The sequence below is a fragment of the Grammomys surdaster genome, unplaced genomic scaffold (genome assembly GCF_004785775.1).
Source record: "Grammomys surdaster isolate TR1022 unplaced genomic scaffold, NIH_TR_1.0 174, whole genome shotgun sequence".
Lineage (NCBI taxonomy): Eukaryota > Metazoa > Chordata > Mammalia > Rodentia > Muridae > Grammomys > Grammomys surdaster.
The window spans coordinates 197620-204050 of NW_021604622.1; the positions used below are offsets into that span (position 1 = coordinate 197620).

Here is a 6431-nt window from a genome sequence, read left to right on the forward strand (position 1 = left end):
ATTATCTTTTTAAAAAAAAAGTAAAATTGTGTTTATATAAAAATTACTTTTCAAAGTTTCTTTTAAAGATGGGTTATTTAAAGAAAAAATTATACATCATGGCTCTTATAGGATGTGAAGACTTATTTGTATAAGGAAAAGTCTCTTTCACTGTATGTAAAGCATTATGACATTTGCTCAAAATGGATTGTGATAAGAAACTATATTGTATTCTTGCAATGCTGTCCAATTATAATAGCCAGTAGCTCTGTGTGATTAAAGATACGCTGATTTAAATTTACATAAAAGTTACAAGTCAGTTCCTCAGCTGCCTGAGGTATATTTCAAGTTCTTGTGGCTAGAGGCTGTGCATTTTAGACAGCGTAGCCATTGAAGACTTCCTTCACCACAGAAAGTTTCACCATAGAGCATCACAGAGTGCTGAGATGACCGAGTGACTTCCTGAGAATTCCTCCTGCTGCCTGCCTTGTCACCGCATCTGTCTTACCGTGTTTCTGCCATCCAATTCTGAGTTCCTTGGCCTCAACTACAGCATTGACCTCCACGCTGCCTACCTCAGCTGCCCAGGGTTAGTGTGAAAGTCACCGTCACTCAAAGCTGTTGGCTTCAAGATCTTAAAGCATAACCTTACAAACTTTGACCCTAACCTGCACACAACTGCCTCTTTTACCACCTTACTCCTATACGAAAGGCAGCTTTCTTACCATGTTCTTCCAATTTCTTAGCACCCACTGTTCACTCTTGAACTCTGTCCTAGCCCTAGTACCAGGTTAATTATATTGCCTGAACACTCTTCTTCTGTCCTTCATAGTTTTTTTCAGTTTATAAATTTATTAATATGAAACTATAATTTGAAGCCTGTATCTCTAGAAGAAACTTTATTCAATTATTTTTAGTAATGGCATCCAATGGCTCCAATGCTCTGATTTTAAAAAAGATGTCCATTTAAAAAATATTTTAAAACCAGCTCTATTCAGCTGTAAATTCTCTCTTAAGCTCTGACCATAATTCTTGTATTTTATTTGGGAAGAAAAGAACTGTTTCCGATGGCATGAAATGAACATTTTTAAAGCTTTTTTAAACTCTTAGTACAGAGTTGTATTTTAAGAACTATTAGTGAGAAACTGATGCAGGTAATTAAGTGCAAGACACTAATTCCTAGTCAACTATGGAAATCGGTTTCTTCTCCAGTCCCCCTAAGGGGAAATGTTGCACTGAGTGTCCAACACAATGATCCTTAAATATACTTCTAAGCAAAACAAGGGCTTTGTTTACACAGTCTTTAGATTTTACTATTCTGAATTTTATTCTGAAACTCAAGTTTACCCCAAACCATCATTGACATAGTAGCTTCATCAAGCACAGTAAGTATGCAAGTCCTCAAAGCAGCAGCGCAGGCTGGGAGGCCCTTTGTACCCCCAGCTTGGGGGAAATACAATTGGCCACACCCACTCAGCAACAAATCTATCTCATGCTATTCGGGAAGTGTCAGTGTAAGTCCTGACAACTAGACGTGGATTTCTACAGATCTACACATCTCATCTTGATGTCCTGAGGTTGCCAAAGGGACTCCTCACAGCTTAGCTTTGTCCGGCTGAAGCTGAAGGCTCTGCAGCTTCATGGCCAGGCCCATGTTACCAGCAATTTTCAGTTTACCTTGAAAGAAGGCCGACTGAGGGTTCATTTTACCAGTCATCAAAGCCAGCAGGTCTGAGTCGGCCATGGTGATCCTGCAGTCAGCCTTCTTATCTGAATTGGAAAGCACCTATCCTTTGCCGTTCTTCACATCCACGACCCAGGTAGCTTCTTTGCCCCCAGGGCCATCTTTCACTTTGAAGGCAAAAATGCCACCGATTTTCTTCACGAACTGTTCCCCTTTCTCTTCCAGCTTCTTCTCAATCTCCTTAAAGACGAGATCTGCCTTGAATCCATCCCCTGCAGAGCTGGTGGGAGCAGCGGAAACCTGGTGCGTTCTGAAGGAGCTGGTAGCTTCGGGAAAACCCATCCTGTAGAGGGTGACAACCACAGCTCCACCGAGGCCTAAATTGTGCTGCAGAGCCACCTTTGCCCTGGGAACCTGCCTCTTTCCAGCTTCGCCTCTCAGATGCCAGCACAGCCGCGCACTGAGCCAGACCTGTGGCGCCCAGTGGGTGTCCCTTTGAGATGAGGCCTCCACTAGGGTTTATGACCCACTTTCCTCCATAAGTGTTGTCCCCTCTGTCCACCAGGGCTCCACCTTGTCCTTCTGGACAGAGCCCCAGTGCTTCGTAAGTCAGGAGTTCGTTGGCAGAGAAGCAATCGTGAAGCTCTATCACGTCGACATCGCTGGGCCTCAGGCTGGACTTCTCATAGCACTTCCTGGCAGCTTCTTTGCTCATATCATAGCCGACCAGTTTAATAATACTGTTTTCTTCAAATGTACTGGGCAGGTCGGTCATCATCTCCTGTGCCACAATTTCCACAGCTTTGGACTGTAGGCCATACTTCTGCACAAACTCCTCACTAGACAGAACTGCTGCTGCAGCGCCATCTGAGGTGGGACAACACTGTAAGACAGTCAGAAAATCGAAAACTGGTTTTGATTTCATTATTTCATCTAAGCTGTATTCATCTTGGAACTGGGAATACGGGTTATTAACTGAGTGTTTATGATTTTTCCATCCAATTTTTGCAAAGTGTTCAACTTTTGTTCCATATTTTTCCATATGTTCTTTCCCAGCAGACCCAAACAGCTGAGCAGCAACTGGATGGGCAGATAATCCATGCTTATTGATCAAGATATCAAGATGTTTGTCAATTGGATGAGTCCGATCTGAATATTTTGTTCCAAGGGATCCCTTCTCCATCTTCTCAAACCCAAGACCCAACACACAATTTGCCACACCTCCTTGAATCAGTTGCTGGGCCATAAACAAAGCAGTCGAACCAGTAGAACAGTTATTGTTGACATTAATTACAAGAATGCCAGTCAGTCTCAAACTGTGATAGATAGTCTTCTGCCCACAAGTGGAGTCACCGTACACATAGCCAACGCATGCTTGCTCCACTGCGGAGTAAGGGATCTGTGCATCTGCCAATGCCTTCTGGCCTGCTTCCTTTGCCAGATCAGGATAATCTCTTGAATTCTCACCTCCAGGCTTCATGAACTGTGTGGTTCTCCATCCTCCTACATCTCTCCTTCATAGTTTCTAAAGCATCCTTTTTGATATTTTAAGAGTCATTAATTTTCACAAAACATATGCCCAAAACTTTTGCTTCAGGATTCTTGAACCAACTTCCTACTGATCAACCCTCCCTTAATCCTCCCGTCACACTGGAAATTCTTCATTGCTAATCAATAGTTGTCTCTTTGGATTTTGTTCTAATTCTCTCAGCCACTGTTCTAGGCCTCATTTTATTTGTCTTCCTTCAGCCTAAACCCCTCCTGTCTTGTCATCCTTGCTTCCTGTTCTCACTGCTGTGATAAAATACTACGACAAAGCCACTGAAGAAAGGACAGGTTTATTATGGCTCGCAGTCTGAGGCACAGTCTATCCTGGTGAGGAAATTAAGGCACGAGGAGCTTGAATCAGTTGGTCACATTGTGTCCACAGGCAGAAAGGAATGCTTAGACCTAATGTCTTTCTGGGTAATTCTAGATCCTGTCAAGTGTTCAATTAACACCAAGACATCACTGTGGGGCAGGTTATTTTAATTGATAAAGGTGGTTAAGTACATTGTAGTCATTTTTAATATCAGTGTACTCTTATCCACTTATCATTTCTTATGAAAGAATTCTCTCCTCTATTTTGACTTTTTCCAGACCTCTTACACTGCTGGAATATAGTACCTGTCAATCATTTACTTTGAGCAATAAGTTTATATTCTCTCAATGAGCTCAGAGTCTTATTTAGGAACTGGTGAGCACTGATGTTCATTATATATATTTTATTCCGGGGTGATATCATGAAAATAACAAATCATGTGGCTGTGTTTGAAGCCTTGGAGGTACCAGGGTTATAAACCTCCTTTATTTCCGCTGCCCAGAAGACCCTAGCCAAAGTTCTGCAGTCAGGACAAATACTTTGGAGTGAGCTTTTTATGAGAATTCTTGGTGGAGCTATTTGGTAGTTGCCTTGACTTCTGGAGAGCTGGTTTGCGTCTTTGAGTTAATTTTGGCAGAAAGCTAATTAAGAACTATATGAAGGTGTTTATCACAATGGCATCTGATCCAGATAATACAGTGTTTTCAGATATCATTCTCTGTGGTACATTAAATGAAGATGTCTCTATGGACTCATATGGCTCATAGGGACTGGCACTACTGAGATTTGTTCTTGTTGGTGTGGCACTGTTGGAGGAAGTGTGTCACTGCAGCCAGGCTTTGAGTTCTGAAATGCTCAAGCCAGGCCCAGGGTGGCATTGTCTTCCTGCTGCCTGCTGATCCAGGTGTAGAACTCTCAGTCCCTTCTCTAGAACCATGTCTGCCTGCATGCTGCCATAATGATAATGGGCTGAACCTCTGAAACTGTAAGCCAGTCCTAATGAAATGCTTTCCTTTATAAGAGTTGCCATGGTTATGGTATCTCTTCATAGCACTGAAACCCCAACTAAGATGCCAGCATATGAAAAAGTCTTTAGCTTCATTTTTTTGTTTTCAGTTGGCAAGGACTCTTGAAAAGACATCAGGCCAATAGTTTCTGGAAGAGAAAAATCACTCAAGGCAAGTACTTTCAACAAGAAGAATGCTGTGTTCTTTCCACTGTCAGAATTTGAAAGATTTCTGCTATGTTGTAGCTCAGAAAACAACACCTCAGACTGAGGTCTCAGAGACAGCCTCAGAATTCAAGTTTTGGACCATCTTCTATCTTTCAGCCTTCTCTTTCCCCTTTCTCCCTTGCCCAAAGCAAGCCATAGGAGACAGAAATGCTCTTTCTGAAAAAGTGGGTCATGGAAACTAGAACCGAATCTCCCCAAAGCCAGCTATAAAGTTTAAAATTTTTAACTACGATTTTCCCTTACCTTACTGTTTCAAATAAACCAACACTTGGCATACTTTGTCTGATGGTGATCAAAGCAACCAATTTGGGCCAGCAAGATGGCTCAGTGAGTAAAGGGGATTGGCAGCAGGTCCAGTGACACGAGTTCAATACCCATCTGGTGGAGGGAATAATCAACTCCCTCAAGTTATTTTATTACTTCCACATGGGTATACACACAGCCACATGTACACATATGACAAATACCTGTAAAATATATTAAATAAAATCTTTTTAAAAAGAAAACAAAACACTCACCAACTGACTCAGACAGATGTAGACACCCCCAGCCAACAGTGGATAGAACTTCTGGAAGAATACAAGAAAAGATTGCAGCCCTGAAGGGGATAGAAACTCCACAGGAAAACCAAGAGTCAACTAAACTGGACCTGTGGGGCTCTCAGAGACTGAACCACCAATCAAAGAGCATATACAGGTTGGACCTAGGCAACCCTGCACATATGGTATGCAGAAGTGCAGTTTGGTCTTCCCATGGGCCCCGAACAACTAGAGCCAGCGCTATCCCTAAAGCTCTTACCTATATGTGGGATATGTTTGTTCTTCTAGCTGGGCTGCCTTGTCTAGCCTCAGTGGGAGAGGATGGACCTAGCCTCACAGAGACTTGAAGTGCCAGGGTGTGGAGGTACCCAAGAGGGCCCCCATCCACTGAGGAGAAGGGGAGGGATTGTCAGAGGGGCAATGAGCAGGATGTAAAGTGAGTAAACAAAAAGATACATTTTTAAAAAAGACAACAAAAATGTGTGCTGCACAGGGAAGCTGAGAAGAGCCCAGGTAGGCTGTGCTGCATTTTCTCATTCTGATGATTAACATGTGGCAATAACCTCTTCCCTAATCCATCCTTCTATTATTAGTAGTATTTCATGTCATAACCCAAGCACAAAATCATCCTCAGTATTTGAGTCTTCAGTTGGGTCTTGTGTTACCTAAAAGTATGGTTAAATAAGTTCATCTGTTACGTGAGTGTTGGCTCTGACCTTTTATGATGGACAGGACGAGGCTATTCCCTTGTCCACATCTACTTCATCATATTTCTTTGCCAGGTATTAATTTTTTTGTTCTCTTGCTTTTTTGTAGTCCTCGGGACCTAACATAGAGCCTCATACATACTAAACAAGTATGCTACCAATGAACCATGTCACCAGTCGATTTCTCTAAAGGCATAGGACATTTTGTCATATATTCCTTCATAATTCATTCTAAAAATATTTACTGTGTGTTCTGGTTTGTATATGCTCAGCCCAGGGAGTGGCACTATTAGGAGCTGTGGCCTTGCTGGAGTAGATGTGGCACTGTGAGTATGAGTTTAAGACCCTCACCCTAGCCTTCCTGGTCCTGTGGGCTGGGGCAGACACAGAGTTGGTCTGCTCCTGTCCTGTGGAGATACTGACTCCT

General features: G+C 42.5%; 1 pseudogene; it reads right to left on the reverse strand.

Moving 5' to 3' along the window:
• Window positions 1–1247: 1247 nt before the first annotated feature.
• On the reverse strand, window positions 1248–6207 carry LOC114621288 (annotated as a pseudogene).
• Between the last annotated feature and the right edge of the window lie 224 nt (window positions 6208–6431).